This window comes from Saccopteryx leptura, chromosome 2 (genome assembly GCF_036850995.1).
Source record: "Saccopteryx leptura isolate mSacLep1 chromosome 2, mSacLep1_pri_phased_curated, whole genome shotgun sequence".
Taxonomy (NCBI): Eukaryota; Metazoa; Chordata; class Mammalia; order Chiroptera; family Emballonuridae; genus Saccopteryx; species Saccopteryx leptura.
The window spans coordinates 280,827,309-280,844,723 of record NC_089504.1 but is presented as its reverse complement, the minus strand read 5'-3'; positions in this window follow the sequence as shown (position 1 = coordinate 280,844,723).

The following is a 17,415-nucleotide window of genomic DNA, read 5'->3' as shown; positions in this document are numbered from 1 at the left end:
CTCCTCGTGTTATCTTTAACAAAGTGAGCATAATACATTTTATCTGCCCAACATGCCTGATGTCGGGTGCTGATTGGAAAATGACATTCATGTGAAAGACTAGTTGTCCTCTGTGCTAGAGGGGTCTAGGGTGGTATATCTCTGCGATAGGTCAGTTAAGGAAAAGGGACATGGACTCAGACAATGCCCTTGACCCCAGCTACCTCCTGTAAAGGGCACTCCAAGATGGGGGCCAAGGCAAGGGAGGGAGCAGGGCCGAAGGCCGTCCTGGAGCAGGTATGTACTGGGGAAGAAAGGGTTGGTGGCTGCGGCTGAGGGGAGGTTCGGGAAAGTGGCAGCACTGAACATGGAGGGGGTTCTGGTTGTGACAGAGATGCATTCTGGGAATCAGGAGGTTGAGGAGCAGAGGGAGCAGGAGGAGGAGGTGGGGTGGGGGGTGTCTGTGGTCAGCAGGATCAAAGGAGGAAACACTAGAAGGGTCCACCAGAGCAGGGGGGCTCCTTTGGGTTTAAGTGGAGAAGGTATATTTGAGAGGGAGAACAAGAATTACAGAGAGTGAGTTGTGATCTGAATGCAAAAAGGCCTGGACATAAGGGATTTTGGACCACCTCTCGTTTCACTGACAGCCTGAGATCTAGTGTAAGGCTGAGCATTTGTAAGATTTTTTTTGGAGGCAACCGAAAGGGATTGCCTTGCAGGGGTTCCCAAACTTTTTACACAGGGGGCCAGTTCACTGTCCCTCAGACCATTGGAGGGCTCCCACATACAGTGCTCCTCTCACTGACCACCAATGAGAGAGTTGCCCCTTCTGGAAGTGCAGCGGGAGCTGGATAAATGGCCTTAGGGGGCCAAATTGCTGCCCGCGGGCCGTAGTTTGGGGACGCCTGGATGTGTTGGGCAGATAAAAAATATTATGCACACTTTGTTAAAGCTGGCACTGCCCACATGGTAGCTGTCACCCAGGTAATATTAATGTGTGTTGGGGGCGGGCTGTGGGCAGGCAAGATGCTTGTAGCCTGGGGCTTGGTTTTAGGACTAAGCCTTTCCCACCCTTTTTGATGTGGGGTGGTGCAATCCCATCATGCCCCAGATAAGTGACTTTGTATTAGAGAATTAGAGACTTCCCTATTTTGTATATTGGATTAAAGGTTTTGATTTCTACACTATAAAATGGGACAGAACGGGAGCTTGCTCTCTTGGTTCCTGAGATTCACATTAGAGGAGAGAGCAGAAAAAGGCTACGTGTTAGAGGCCAGGAGAAGCAGCCAAGATGGCAGAGTGCTGAAGGAAAAGCCAGTTTGTGCAGAGTTTGTGCAGGTGAAGGAAGGAGATGGAGAACATAGGTTAATAAGTCTGGTGAGCTAGAAACCTTTGATTCTACGGATAAAGTCAGTAGCTTTGTGAGCACTGAATGAGTGAGTTTTGGAGCCCAGTGTGTGTTTTTACTTGCCCACTGGGGGCAAGCTAGGATTAAGATGATGGCTCACCAGTTTTTGACTTCGTTGTTTCTTTACTGACTGTCCGAATCCAGTGCGAACCTGCATGGGTAGGCTGTTGTGATAGTGGCTGTGGATACTGGCTTTACAGGATGGTGGATTAAGAGTTCCCCATGATGTGGTGGGTGAGCATCTAACAATCTACAAGGAGGGAATGGACCATCCTGGGCGGTGGAATGAGCATTTGGACAAGGCAGGTGTCTCCACTGTCTTAAACCCACCAGAAATGGAGGCTGGCTGCTTTCCAGGCATCCTCGTACAGCAGTCCAGTCGAGGCAAATGCCTAGCAAATGCCTGGAACCCCCAATGATGGATTTTTAGAACTGTCCTGGATGGTGGAATGAGAGATGCAAGAGGGGATTGAAACTCCCACTTATAGAGCAGCTAGGTTCACTCACCCATGTGATTGTTGCCCCATGTGGATGTGGCGAGGTGAAATAAGAGGGCAGTATTTATCCTGGTGCCTGGTTTTCAGTTTGTCTCCACACAGGGTAAGGGAGTTTCCCTTCTTGGTGTGTTCAGGAGATGTGGCCTGAGGGTCAGAGGAACTAGTCCCTCAACTCCATGGTCAAGGCAGGCAAGTTCCTGGGGTTAACCTGAGATGGGATGCTGCCACTCACTGTTCCCAGGTAGCAAAACCTCACCTCTCTTGGGGTTGGGCTTAGACCAGGGGTCCCCAAACTATGGCCCGCGGGCCACATGCGGCCCCCTGAGGCCATTTATCTGGCCCCCGCCACACTTCTGGAAGGGGCACTTCTTTCATTGGTGGTCAGTGAGAGGAGCATAGTTCCCATTGAAATACTGGTCAGTTTGTTGATTTAAATTTACTTGTTCTTTATTTTAAATATTGTATTTGTTCCCATTTTGTTTTTTTTACTTTAAAATAAGATATGTGCAGTGTGCATAGGGATTTGTTCATAGTTTTTTTTATAGTCCGGCCCTCCAACGGTCTGAGGGACAGTGAACTGGCCCTCTGTGTAAAAAGTTTGGGGACCCCTGGCTTACACCTTCAACTTGTCTCTAGCACACACCTCCTGGGTTTCGGCACCAGAATGAAAGGCAGAAACCATGGGTTGAACCAAAAACACAAGGCTGGTGTTTACCAAAAAGAAAATTTATTTTACAAATGCCTGGTTGCAAGCATACAATGGTCTGAGACCAGGAGACAGTGTCAGCCTCCAGCTGGGGGAGGGAGCATTAGATATAGGGAATTTGCTAGCATAACATTTGTGCACCTGGGCAAGCTTAGATTAGCATATCGAGTTTCTTGTGGCCTTGGTTACTGACTTAATGAGGGGAATTCTGCTGCAGAGACACATGGTCTTTGATGTAGCACAGACTTGGTGTCCTTGGTAAATAAGGTGACCAATCATTCTCCTTTAGGGAGGACAGTTCTTCTTTTGTAAGTTGCGTCCTCCCTTGAAAAGTGTCCTCCTACATGTCCTCCTTTTTGATATTGGAAGACTAATCTGTAAATGTCCGTATTCGATAGATGCAGAGTTGATCCATTGCGTGTGATGAGTCATATTTGTATCTAAATGAGTACTTTTTCTTACAATTATTAAAAATTAATAGGCATGTAAGCATAATTACAATATATAATATTACAAATGTTTTTTATTATGCATTTGTCATATTATAGTGTATTGCTGTTGCAATGAATAAAATATTTCTTGCCTGAACAGGTGGTGGCTCAGTGGATAGAGCGTCAAACTGGGATGCAGAGGACCCAGGTTCAAGACCCCAAAGTCACCAGCTTGAGCGCGGGCTCATCTGGTTTGAGCAAAGCTCACCAGCTTAGACCCAAGCTTGCTGACTTGTGCAAGGGGGTTACTCAGTCTGCTGTAGCCTCACAGTCAAGGCACATATGAGAAAGCAATCAATGAACAACTAACGTGCCATAACAAAAAACTGATGATTGATGCTTCTCATCTCTCTGTGTTCCTGTCTGTCTGTCCCTATCTATCACTCTCTCTGACTCTTGCTTTGTCTCTGTAAAAAAAAATAAAAATTAAAAAAAAATTTCTTTTATTTACGATACTGTTTTCTTCAACTTATTTTTGTCCTTCTTTTCATTGTAAAAAAGTTGGTCACCTTATTGGTAAATCCTAAAAACAGCCAAGAGGTTTTTATTAAAGTATTTTTTAACTCTTTATTCATTTGTTATAGAGGAGAGAGAGAGAGAGAAGAGGGGAGGAACAGGAAGCATCAACTCCTTTACGTGCTTTGACCAGGCAAGCCCAGGGTTTTAAACCGGCGACCTCAGCATTACAGGTCAACACTTTATCCACTGTGCCACTGCTGGCCAGACACAAACAAATTAACTCTATACTTACAAAATGTTTGGGTGAGGGGAATATGAATTTTACAGGGGCTAATTTAACCCTCACAGTTTCTAGGAACAAAAGCAACGAAATTATTAAATAGGATTTTCTGGGAAACTCTTGTAGAGAAGTCTCTTTTTATTATAGAAAGCCAGGTCACCTTGAGAATTATCACTGGGGCCTGACTGGGGGTAGTACAGTGGACCTAGGACGCTGAAGATTCAGGTTCAAAATTTCTGAGGTTGCCGGCTTGAACATAGGCTCCTTGAGCTTGAGCATAGGCTCGTTTGGCTTTGGGCGCAGGCCCATCTGGCTTGAGTGCAGCCTCACCAGCATGAGTGTGGGGTCACTGGCTTGATCACAGGATCATCAACATGATTTCAAAGTTGCTTTCTTGAACCCATAGGTCACTAGCTTGAAAGCCAAGTTTGCTGGCTTAAGCCAAAGGTTGCTAGCTTGAGCAAGGCATCACTGGCACAGCTTGAGCCCCTTCCTCCCCATCAAGGCACATGTAAGAAGCAATCAATGAACACTTAAAGTGGCCCAACTACAAGTTGATGCTTCTCATCTGTCTCTCCACTTCTCTCTTTTACTGTCTCCTCTCTCTCTCTAAAAAAACAAAACAAACAAAAAACATTAATATAGGAAACTGAAATGGGATTTAGAAAAAATAAAAAAGAAACAGAGCAAAGATATGATTGCTTCAAGGACTATGAGAAGGCATTTCCCCTTCTCCTTACTAATAGTTTAAGAAAAATTAAAATTATCATTAAAAGGAGGGAAATTACTAAAGTCCCTGTATATACTGGGTTACTTTATCTGTTCTTAACTGTATTCAACTAAGTTGCTTTCTCTTTGAGAATAAAACTTCTGTGCAAGTGGTAGGAATATGTAATCAACCAATACTGGTTTTAAATCAAAACCTGTCCTTTTCCAACTAGGGAATGTTAAGGGGCAATATATATTTTGCTAATCAAATCTGCCCCAGTTAACCTGATAGGGTGAAATTTTCTTTAAACCAATGATGCTGTAATATAGGAGGTATAGACCTGGAAAATGGATCTGGTGTTGTTGAGGAATCCCAAAGAATCCAGAAGGAAGACCAGATGATGCAGACATAACTTTTTAAAAAATTTTTTATTAATTTTAATTTATTGTGTTAACATAGATTCAAGTGTACCATTCAATATAACTCCCTCACCCCCACTTCAATGTCCCCCATTATACCCTCTTTTCCCTCCTTCCCCTAACTTCCCTTCCTTCTGGAACTTGCTGTCCTGTTATCTGTATCTATGTGTTATGTATATATAATTTCACTAATCCCTTCATCTTCTCTGATCCCATCCCTTCATCCCCCTTTCCTCTGATAGCTGTCCCTCTGCTTCCTGTGACCCTGCCTCTACTTCTATTCTGTTCCTCAGTTCACTTTGTTCATTAGATTCCACATATAAGTGAGATCATATGATATTTGTCTTTCTCTGTCTCGCTTATTTCACTTAGTATAATAATCTCTAGGTTTATCCATGCCATTACAAAAGGTAAGATTTTCTTCTTTTTCACAGCCGCATAGTATTCCATTGTGTATATGTACCACTGATTTTTTTTATTTATTCATTTTAGAGAGGAGAGAGAAAGGGAGAGAAAGAGACAGAGAGGGAGAGAGAGAGGAGAGAAAGACAGAGAGAGAAGATGGGGAGGAGCTGGAAGCATCAACTCCCATATGTGCCTTGACCAGGCAAGCCCAAGGTTTCGAACCGGCGATCTCAGCATTTCCAGGTTGACGCTTTATCCACTGCGCCACCACAGGTCAGGCCTGTACTACTGATTTTTAATCCACTCATCCACGATGGATACTTGGACTTTTTCCAGATCTTGGCTATTATAAACAATGTTGCAATAAACATGAGAATACATATCTTCTTTTAAATCAGTGATTTTGTATTCTTAGGATATATTCCTAAAAGTGGGATAGCTGGGTCAAAAGGCAGTTTTATTTTCAATTTTTTGAGGAAACTCCATACTGTTTTCCACAGTGGCTGCACAAGTCTGAATTCCCACCAGCAGTGCAGGAGGGTTCCCATTTCTCCACATCCTTACCAGCACTTATTGTGTGTTGATTTGTTAATGAGCACCATTCTGACAAGTGTGAAGTAATATCTCGTTGTGGTTTTAATTTGCATTTCTCTGATGATTAGTGACATTGAACATTTTTTCATGTCTATTGTCCATCTGTACGTTCTCTTTGGAGAAGTATCTATTTAGTTCTTTTGCCCAATTTTTAATTGGATTGTTTACCTTCCTGGTGTTGAGTTTTAGAAGTTCTTTATAAATTAGACATAGCCTTTCTTTCTTAAATTTAGGAACAGCACCAATTGTGACCAGTAGGTAAAAATTTCACATCCTGCAGGGTGCAGTCTGCCCTGGGAAGTTGCTCAAGTGAAACTTTTTGTCTATGTGCAAGCAAGCAGGTAAGCAGAGGGTAGGGGGAAGGATATGCACTGCAGTTTCATATTGCCCCTCCATGATACATATCTGGTGACTCATTTCCATTGTTCTTAGTAAAACCTTAGTTTCAGTTTGACCATTCTTTATCTCATGGCCCAATATCAGGATCCATAACCACAGCACAATGTGGCTAGGGAGAGGGAAAGACCATGTCCAGCATTGACCCTACAGATGCTCACATATCCTTTTTCTAGAAGGGTAATATGTATTTAGAAGTAAGTAAACCAGTCATTAAATCCATGTTAACACAATAAATTAAAGTTAATAAAAATTTTAAAAAGTCAATTAGGCATTGACCCTATAGATGTCTACATATTTTTTTTCCCAGAAGGGCAAAATGTACTTAGAAATAAGTAAATCAGATACTGCACCAATTGAGAAAATAGTGATTTTAAAGAAACTTTCATAAAAGAAAAACAATCTTGAGACTAAAAGTTTGTTGCAGGAAATTCTGATGCAACTTTGGGCCTTTTTCAGTACAGATATTGGCAAGACCAAGTGAGCCACTCCTATTAAAACTTTACCTCTACCTGCCTTGGTTGGTTGGCTCAGCAGTAGAGCATTGGCCTGGCGTGTGGAAGTCCTGGGTTCGATTCCCAGCCAAGGCACACAGGAGAAGCACCCATCCGCTTCTCCACCCTTTCTCCTTTCCTTTCTCTCTATCTCTCTCTTCCCCTCCCACAGCCAAGGATCCATTGGAGCAAAGTTGGCCTGGGTACTGAGGATAGCTCCATGGCCTCTGCCTCAGGTGCTAGAATGGCTTCGATGGCAATGGAGCAATGCCCCAGATGGGTAGAGCATCACCCCCTGGTGGGCATTCCAGGTGGATTCCGGTCAGGCGCATGCAGGAGTCTGTCTGTCTGCCTGCCTCTCCCCCGCCTCTCACTTCAGAAAAAAAACCCCAAAAAACTTTACCTCTACCTAATATTTACCAATATCCTTTGAGACCTAATGCAGTAGTTAGAATTAAGCTCTATATACAAGATTACTTTAAAAGGGAATTTATAGCCCTGGACAAATAGCTCGGTTGGTTAGAACATCATTCTGAAGCACAGAACTTGCCAATTTGGTCCCAAGTTGGGGCACATACAGGAACAGATTGATGTTCCTGTTTCTCTCCTGCATTCCCTTGTGGGAGTTTCAACAGACAACTGCAGAAGAAAAGAAAATACAGCAACAAAGAGGGGAAAACTTTGCCCAAGGCAAACTGATAGGGTTTGGAGATAATCAGAAACCAATCTTGCCTTTAGGGGCTTAATTATCTATGCTTTAACACGTACATAAGCTAACACTTTGGGGTCTGAAAAAGATAATTTTATCAAGTAAACAATATTACTGTTACTGTAACTCAAAATGCATAGCAAATATTCTGTCAAACTATAACCTTGAAAAGTCATTCCATGGGTCCCAAGGACATTTCCCATTTTCTTTAGGTTCATTTGAGGTATGGCAATTGGATTTTATTCAAATGCCACCATTTTAGAGATACAAATATATGTTAGGTATGATTTGATGTTTTTCTCACTGGATTAAAGCATTCCCTTGCAGGAGAGCTATAGCCATAATGGTAGGTAAATTATTTGGAGGAAAAATCCCAATTGAGGAATTTTCTCTAAGTTAGTGACTGAGGTGAAGCAAGGAGACTCTTAGCACAAGTAATTTTATTTAGCTTTTGACAACTATCTTGAACTCTAAGTAACCCCAGATCTTGATTTTTCTAAAGGGGCTTCAGAGCTTGGTTTGCAAGATTGCTGATGTGTATAGGGTCGTAAACTCCCTGGATGTTTCTCCCTAAATTTTTCCTATAGATAAACATTGTAAAAAGTTAGTAAGATTTAATGAGCTTGTTAGCAAGATTAATGAGCTTGTTTACTGCCTTTGTGCCATGCTTCACTAGGCTCCCCCTCTTCCCCATACCCCAACCAGGGTGTAATTTTGTCTTTAAAACTGGCCCCTGACTGTGCTCAGGGCCATGAGTTCTTTAGGACATTAGTCCACTCATTGGTCTCTGACTTTTTGTAATAAAAACTCCTTAATTTGTCTACTTAATTGTGTGGCAAATATCTATTTTTTGCTGTTTCAATATAATGTTTGGAGGCCCCAGCGAGATTGTGTCCTCTGGACACATCTGGTTCTGCCACAGGCAGGTGGCCTTCCTGGCAGACTGCTGGGGAGAAGAAAACCAGTAGGAGAGGTTCCCCTGAGATGTTCCAGGGCCCCACTGGTGTTTCTGCAGGACCAACAGTCAGTGTGGGGACAACCAGAATGCCTATCCACCCATTTGGAATTATTGGAAGGTCCTCCAGAGATGAGTAGAGCAATTTGTTTGTGACTAGTCACTTTGAAACTATTGTGACTAAGAATCAGATGTGATCAGACCTGCCTAATAGGCTTCTTAAGGCTAAGATGTTAGCAGGGAGTTTTTTGTGCTCTCAGAAAGACATTTTCAGGGACTGAATTAAGTTCCATCTTGGGCTTCCTGGGACATTTTTTGTTTTACTCTCTTATATGGTTACCCTCTGCTTGTTTTGTCACTTTTGTTTATTTTTACAAACTATCCCAGAGGACATCTCCTGGTTTGGTTCCTCTTTGGGATCTCCCTTCTACATTCTTCACTGGATTGAGGGGCTTTATTTGCAAGGAACCCTCTCCAACTGCTCCAGCCGAGATATTGTTCTTCGCTTTTGCTTTCTTATACTGTTTCTACACTGAAAACCCCTGAGTGAATAGTGCGTGAGTGAGGATCTCACGTGCATATGCCTAGTTTCCAGTTTGTGGTTCCATGGTATAAGCTACAGAGTCTGCATGGGCCCTAGCCTGTGGTCTGTGATGACCTCATACAGCTCAGGGCATGTTAGGCATAGCCTAATCTGAGTTGGGGTTTTATACTGACCTGCCAATGCTAAGAGGCACCTAAGTTCCCGCAAGGGATGCAGCAAGGAAGGCATCTGTGTGGTCCCTTTCTAAGGGGCACTCAACCCTTGGTTTTTCTTACTCTGTTATCCTTATAAGACAGAGTCCAGTGAGGGACTTCTTCTTAATTGATCACTGTATGTTGCCATGAATTTTGATCCCACTCCTCCTGCTATCCATAGCTATTGTGACCCTCTGTTTTACAATGGGTGGAGGTTCTAGTACTCCACAGACACCCCTTCAGTTCATGGTAAGAATTTTAAGTTGGGATTTTCTGATGATTATGGTGTAAAAATTGTCTAAAGTTACATCAAAAACTCTCTGTGAATTAGAGTGGCCGACATTCAGGGTAGACTGGCCCAGTCAGGGATCTCTAGACCCAGGGAAGGTATAAGCAGTCTGGAATGTTGTAACTTGGGATCCTGGTCACCCCAACCAATTCCTTTACATTGACCATTGGAAAGCTTTATTAGAAAACTCACCATCTTGGCTAAAAGGTTGTGCTATGTGCTCAGGGCAAAAGGTTTTTGTAGCCCGGGCTGCCGGAGGCATCTCAAAGCAGCCACCTGTGTTGCAGGCAACCTCTGAGGATTCTGAATTGCCACCCCTGTATCGCCCTCCAGCTCCAGCCCTGTTGGCACCTCCTGAGCCCCTTTCTTCCCCTCATCACATCCGTAGTCAAACTTGGAAGGGAGACTCAGAGGTAGCACCAGCACCTCCTGTCCCCATTCTGCCTCTCAGGCCCTTCCGGGTGAGGGCCACGAAAGGGAGCAGTCACTCTTAGTTTATGTCCCTTTTTTTTCAAGTGATTTGTATAATTAGAAAACCCCAAATCCTCCTTTTTCTGAAAAACCGCAGGCCTTAACTGGGTTATTAGAATCTGTCTTTCATACCCATCGCCCTACGTGGGATGATTGCCAACAACTCCTTGTAACCTTGCTCACATCAGAGAAATGAGAAAGGATTATGGCAGAAGCAAGAAGGGCAGTGCTTGGAACCAGAGGGGGTTCGCTAGAGGAAAACAAGGATCATGTTGAAAAAATGTGTCCCTCTGTAAGGCCCCAATGGGGCCCAAATACTTCTGGTGAAAGGGAATCTTGAACATTTTTCACCATTTTCTGTTAACAAGGGATAAGGGGGGCAGCTAGGAAACCTATACATTTGTTAAAGGTATCAGAAACCATCCAAGGGCCACAAGAATCTTCGGTAGCCAATCTAGAAAGACTGCAGGAGGCATATCGGGTGTATACTCCCATAGCCCCAGAGACACCTGGGAAGGCAAAGGTGATTAACTTAGCATTTGTTTTACAATCAGCTCCAGACATCAGAAAGAAGCTACAAAAATTAGAGGGTTTCCCAGGGATGAACTTATCGCAGTTAGTTGAAATAATTCAAAAGGTTTTTAACAACAGGGACACCCATAGTGAAAAGCAGGAGAAAAGATTAAAGTTTTTGTAGCAGCCATGAAGGAAACAAAGGGAGAAATCAGAAGGGAACAAGAAAGGAAGAAGGCCAAAGTTAAGTAAGAATCAATGTGCTTATTGTAAGGAGGAAGGGCACTGGAAAAGTGACTGCCCTAAAATAAAAGAAAATATTCAGACAGACAAGTCAGGGCCAAAGGTTTTGAACCTACAAGAAGATTGACAGGGCTGGGGCTCTATTCCAATAAACCCCTAAGAGCCCAAGGTAACCCTTAAAGTTGGGGGCTACCCAGTTGACTTTTTATTTTTTATTTATTTATTTTTTTTAGGTTTGTTTTTTTTTTTCATTTTTCTTAAGCTGGAAATGGGGAGGCAGTCAGACAGACTCCCGCATGCGCCCAACCAGGATCCACCCAGCATGCCCACCAGGGGGCGATGCTCTGCCCCTCTGGGGCATCGCTCTGTTGCATCCAGAGCCATCTTAGCACCTGAGGCAGAGGCCACAGAGCCATCCTCAGCGCCCGGGCCATCTTTGCTCCAATGGAGCCTCAGCTGCGGGAGGGGAAGAGAGAGACAGAGAGGAAGGAGAGGGGGAAGGGTGGAGAAGCAGATGGGTGCTTCTCCTGTATGCCCTGGCTGGGAATCGAACTCAGGACTCCTGCACGCCAGGCTGATGCTCTATCACTGAGCCAACCGGCCAGGGCCCCAGTTGACTTTTTAATTGACACTGGAGCTTCCCATTTAGTCCTAACCTCACTGATAGGACCAATAATGAAGAAAAAGATTGCCATCCAAAGGGCCACTGGGGACTCTGTTTTGTGCTCCTGGACTTCAGAATGACTTGTAGACCTAGGCAAAACATGGTAACACACTCTTTCCTAGTGGTCCCCAACTGCCCATACCCCTTGCTAGGCCGTGACTTTCTCTGGAAACTAAGTGCTACAATTTTGTTTATGGGTGATTCTGCTCAGTTTGAAACAATGAGAAGCTTGGTTCCTATTCAACTTTTGGTTACTTGCCTACTGTCAGAATACCTTCTAGAAGAGACATCAGCTTTGACTAATCAGCCTACTGAGTATCTGCTGGACTTACAACAAAGGTTTTCAACCTTATGGGCAGAGACTAAGCCTCCTGGTTTGGTTAAGCACCAAGCACCTGTTATTGTCCAGCTGATAGCTAGTGCCACCCCAGTACAGGTAAGACAATACCCTGTGGGCAGGGAAGCTAAGAAGGGCATAGTCCTGCATATTCCAGGTTACTTACTTCTGGTATTTTAGTTCCTTGCCAGTCGCCCTGAAATAGTCCCTTTCTCCCAGTCCAGAAACCCAGCATGAAGAACTCTTGCCCAGTCCAAGATCTAAAGGAAGTAAACAAAAGGATTGAGACCATCCACCCTACTGTGCCTAAGCCTCTTGTCTCCAGATCTCCAGTATTATACTGTCCTTGACCTCAAGGATGCCTTCTTCAGCATCCAACTGGTTCTGATTAGCCAGCCTATTTTTGTCTTCAAATGGACAGACCCAGGGGCAGGTTTCTCTGGTCAGCTAACCTGGACAAGGCTACCACAAGGATTTAATAACTCTCCCACTCTGTTTGATGAGGCTTTGCACCAGGGCCTGCTTAGGTTCCAGTAAGAACACCCCAAATGTACCTTGTTCCAATATATAGATGACCTGCTTCTAGCTGCAGAAACAGAGGCAAGCTGACGAGCAGCAACTGAGAGCCTCTTAGGAATTCTCCAAACTCTTGGCTATCAGGTTTTGGCCAAGAAGGTAAAGGTATGTGCCACCAAGGTCACTTACTTGGGATACCACATTGAGCAAGGTAAGCAGACACTCTCCCACAGCCAAACTGAAGCTATTCTAAAGATCCCAGCCCCCACGACCAAGAAACAGGTGCATGAATTCTTGGGGGTGGTTGGTTACTGTCGACTGTGTATCCCGGGGTTTGCAGAGATTGCTAAACTATTGTATTCAATTACTGGCGGTTCTGAAGCCTTAACCTGGCCTGATACAGAGCAACAAGCATTTGAATAATTGAAACAGGCCCTTGTCTCTACCCCAGCTCTAGCATTGCCTGACCTCATGAAACCACTTCATTTTTTTATGCATGGGGCAACGGGGGTCACAAAAGGAGTCTTAACTCAGACTCTAGGGCCATGGCGCAGACCGGTGGCCTACATCTCCAAAAGACTTGATCCTGTAGCTTTGGGTTGGCCTTTTTGCCTAAGGGCCATAGCAACTACTGCCATGCTAGTCTGGGAAGCTGATAAGCTCACCCTGGGGCAGGAGTTGTTTCTCACTGTGCCACACATGGTTGAAACTCTCCTTCATGATGTCTAATGCTAGGATTATGCAGTATAAGGCTCTATTGCTAGATCAGCCTTGCATCAGGTTTATGCAGACCCAGGCCATCAACCCTGCCAGTCTGATGCCTGATAATGACCTCAACACCGTGGTCCATGACTGCTTAGAAGTCCTAGACTTGACCCAGGCTGCCTGTCTTGACTGATGTGCCGCTAACTAACCCTGATGAGCAACATTTTACAGATGGAAGTAGCTTTGTACTAGATGGAGTTTGACATGCAGGAACAGCCTTTGTGATTCTGGAATGGACCACTAAGGCACAAGCCTTGCCTCATGGGACTTCAGCTCAGCGAGCCGAGCTAAGTGCTTTAACCCAAGCTCTCAGGTGGGCAAAAGGGAAAGCTGTGAACATTGACATGGACAGCAGGTATGCCATTGCCACTGCATATGTGTATGCAGCCATATACAGAGAGAGGGGTTTCTTAAGTTCTGCAGGAAAGGAAATAAGAAATAAAGAAGAAATTTTAGCCCTACTTGAGGCTATATGGCTGTCTACGGCCGTTGCCTTAATCCATTGTCTTGGTCACCAAAAGCAAGAGGGAAATAGGACAGCAGATGTAGCAGCCAAAGAAGTAACCCTAAAATGAGTAGGGCTCCTCAACATCCTATTGACTGCTCCAGACCCCAGCTCCCTACTACATCAAAATACACCAAGGAGGACCAAGACCTTTCAGCAGAAAAGGAAGCACATTTAAACTCTAAGGGGTGTCTAATTCTCCCAGATGGGAGACTGTTCCTACCTGAGACCCTTGGAAAAATAATAGGGGATCAACTCCATCAAGCCACACACTTGGGTACACTAAGTTAGCTGAACTATTGAGAAAAAATTACTGTTTACCCAAATTAGACTCTTTAGTAGACAGTATAGTATCTAAATGTTTAGCTTGTGCTCAGGTAAATGCTAGACAAGGAAAAAGATCTATAGGTATAAGGGCTATAGGAGCAACACCTGGAGAGCATTGGGAAGTAGCTGTCACTGAGGTTAAGCCCCCAGCAGCAGGGTACCATTATCTCTTAGTTTTTGTAGACACCTTATCTGGCTGGGTAGAGGTCTTTCCTACTAGAAAAGAGACTGCTGTCACAGTTGTTAAGAAGCTCTTACATGAAATTATATCCCGATTCAGGTTGCCTTTAACCCTAGGTTCTGATAATGGACCCGCTTTTGTTTCTAAGATTTCACAATTAATAGGAAAAATTTTAAGTATCAACTGGAAATTACATTGTGAATACAGGCCCCAATGCTCAGGACAGGTAGAAAGAATGAATCAGACTTTAAAATAAATTTTAACTAAATTCATTCTAAAAACCGGTGAAAACTGGGCCAACCTACTCCCCCTGGCTCTGCTGAGAGCTAGATGCACCCCCTATTGAGTAGGATTCACTCTGTATAAAATTGTATTTGGCAGGGCAACACCCCTTCTCCTTAAGTTCCATGATGAGTTTCTAGATGAAATCCATAACACTTCACTACTTAAGGTTCTACACTTCCTTACAGGTTTTACAATCCACCCAGGTGCTCATTCGTAAACAAGTCTGGGAAACCCTACCTTCACACAGCTCGGACCCTGTTCATTCTTTCCAACTTGGGGACATTGTGTTTGTCAAGAATTTTGTCAAGGAAGGAGTAACTCCTGTCTGGAAGGGATCCTATGCCATCATCCTGACCACTCCAACCTCCGTGAAGATAGAATGCCTGCGTGAATTCACCACTCCTGGCTCAAGTCAGCTGATCCAGAATGAAAAGTCAAAACAACACCAAACCCGCTAAAACTAAGACTTTTGCTCCTTTCTCTTTTCTCACACTCCTAGTAGTCATTTTTGTAACTTGCCAGGGGTCTAATCCCCGTAGACCCCCTCCAAAAAAGCATGTATGAACTCTGGAATGGAATTATGGGGGAGGTCAACTATACTCACCCAGGCTGGGGAGATATCACTATAAATACTGATCTCTGTAGCCTGTTAAGGAAACTATTCCAAGTGGAGGCTCACAGGTATGCAGCCACTACATAGGAGATAGAAACTGGGGCTGTGGAACTATACCAGCAGAAAAAGCCTTACAGAAATTAGGATTCTACATCTGCCCAGGTTCAGGAAAACTTAATTGCAACTGCATAAATGCAGGAGAATTCTTTTGCCCCCACTGGGGTTGCAAAATTATTTCTACTATTGATAATTACAAAAAGGATGGAGATACCAATATTAAAGTATAGAGAGAATCTCTAGAGGCCTCCAGTCTGTGTAGCTGGAAAATGCAACCCAATAAAAATTCAAGTTAGAAATAGTGGGGGATAGTTCACAAATCAAGGGTCATGGCAGACTAGAAAAACATGGGGCATTAGGCTTTATGTCACAGGAGCAGATCCTGGAACCCTCTTCACCACCCAAGAGCAAGTTTACACCCCTCCCCATAAACTTAATGGCCCTCTCACTGACTTAGCTCTACCTATTCCAGTAAAACCTATTCCAACCAGGCCATCCTTCATTCCCTCCCTGTCAATTCTTATCTTTCTCAACCCTACTCACCCACTTGAGCCGAGTAAGACCCTGGAACCATCTCTACTAAATATGTTAGCTGCTATGCATAAATTTATAAACATCATTGACACTGAATTAGGGGCTCACCATTGGCTATGTCTCAGCTCCCAGCCTCCCTGTTATATAGGAATAGGCATCATCCAAAATATCTCTCAGAACAGCTCCCCAGATAGTTGCAACTGGAACCAGCCCTGATTAACCTTAGGGGATATTCAAGGGGAAGGATCTTGCCTCATAACCTCCACTTATAAGATCCATCTGTCCCTGTATTGGAACCTTTGCAACAACACTTTGCTCATCTCCCCATCCATATTGTTGTAAATGGTACTATGTCATCATTTTTTATGGCTGACCACATATTATTTACCCAACTCTCTATCAAGGGACACTGGTTGTTTTCATGTCTTGGCCACTGTGAAGAATGCTGCAATGAACATAGGGGTTCATGTGTCTTTACATGCCAATGTTTTTGAGTTTTTGGGGGCCCTCTATTGGGATTTGCTTTTAAAAGAAGGCCAAAAGAAGTAGTTTGCCTTAAATTGTTTTTTTCTGAATGAATAAAAAGAAGACAAATTAAGAAGAACAAGGAAAGTTTTAAGATTAGTGGAAAAAATATTGAGAAGGGAATTTTTATGTATAAACTTTAGAACCCAATTATGGAAATGTGTTTACCCAACAAGGGCTAACTATATTAATTCAAATGGAAACTGAAGTGGCTATAAAAACATGGCCCTCTATAACTGCTGCTAAGGCACAGAAAATTTACTTATGAAACTCTTACTGTCCTCCTGGTCTCTGGAATTTTTAGATGGTAATTGTAATTTACAGCATTGTGTTCTTATAACCTGAGTCCTAATTAAACCTTCAAGTTACAGCTTCCAATTGCACAACAAGTAAGAATCATATTAATAATAGCACTTGAGTACTTCCCATGGTAAATAAATAGGCTACAGGAAATGGAAACTCATCTCATGGTTAGATTATAAAAACTGAAGAAGTATATAGTGTGTCCTTAAACTATAAGTAAATGTTATACTAGATGCAAAATATAAAGAAGTAAAACAGATAGCAAAACTTGGATCATAGTAGCTTAAAGGCTAAAAATTATCAAGTGTCTTTTTATTTTTAATAAAGCCCCATGGGACCTGATTGCCTCCCATTTACTTGCCTTTCACTTTTGAAAACAACTTGGCCTGACTTCCATCCAAGCTTATGGTTGCCCCATTTCTAATAGTCTATCATTCAGCAAAAGACAAACAACAACAACAACAATAACAAAAAACAGCACTGACACTGACTTCTTAGAAATGAGCCTTCTTAGCACTGTGAGACTATATTATCCAACAAAAAGGCTGGTCACCAATACATTCTTTAGATTGACATACATAGATGGGACATAAAAATGAGACTCAGAGACATGGACAAGAGTGTGGTGGTTACTGGGGTGGGGGGAGAGGAAGGAGAGGGAGGGGTGGGGGAGGGGAGGGGCACAAGGAAAACAGATAGAAGGTGATGGAAGACAATTTGACTTTGGGTGATGGGTATGCAACATAATCAAATGTCAAAATAACTTGGAAATGTTTTCTCTGAACATATGTACCCTGATTTATCAATGTCACCCCATTAAAATTAATCATAAAAATAAAAATAAAAATAAAAAGGGAAAGTGTAGTAAAAAAAGGGGCCACATCTTGAACCTGACAAACTCAAGGAAGGCCTGCATGGTGACCTTGCAGACTGGGAGACCTAAAGTAGCCACACAGGTAGTCTGAAATTAAAACTTTCTAATTAAAAGTAGTTCGTGGAAGGTAGTCATGTCCTAGGGTAGTATTTTTTTCTAACAAAGATCAGTGTT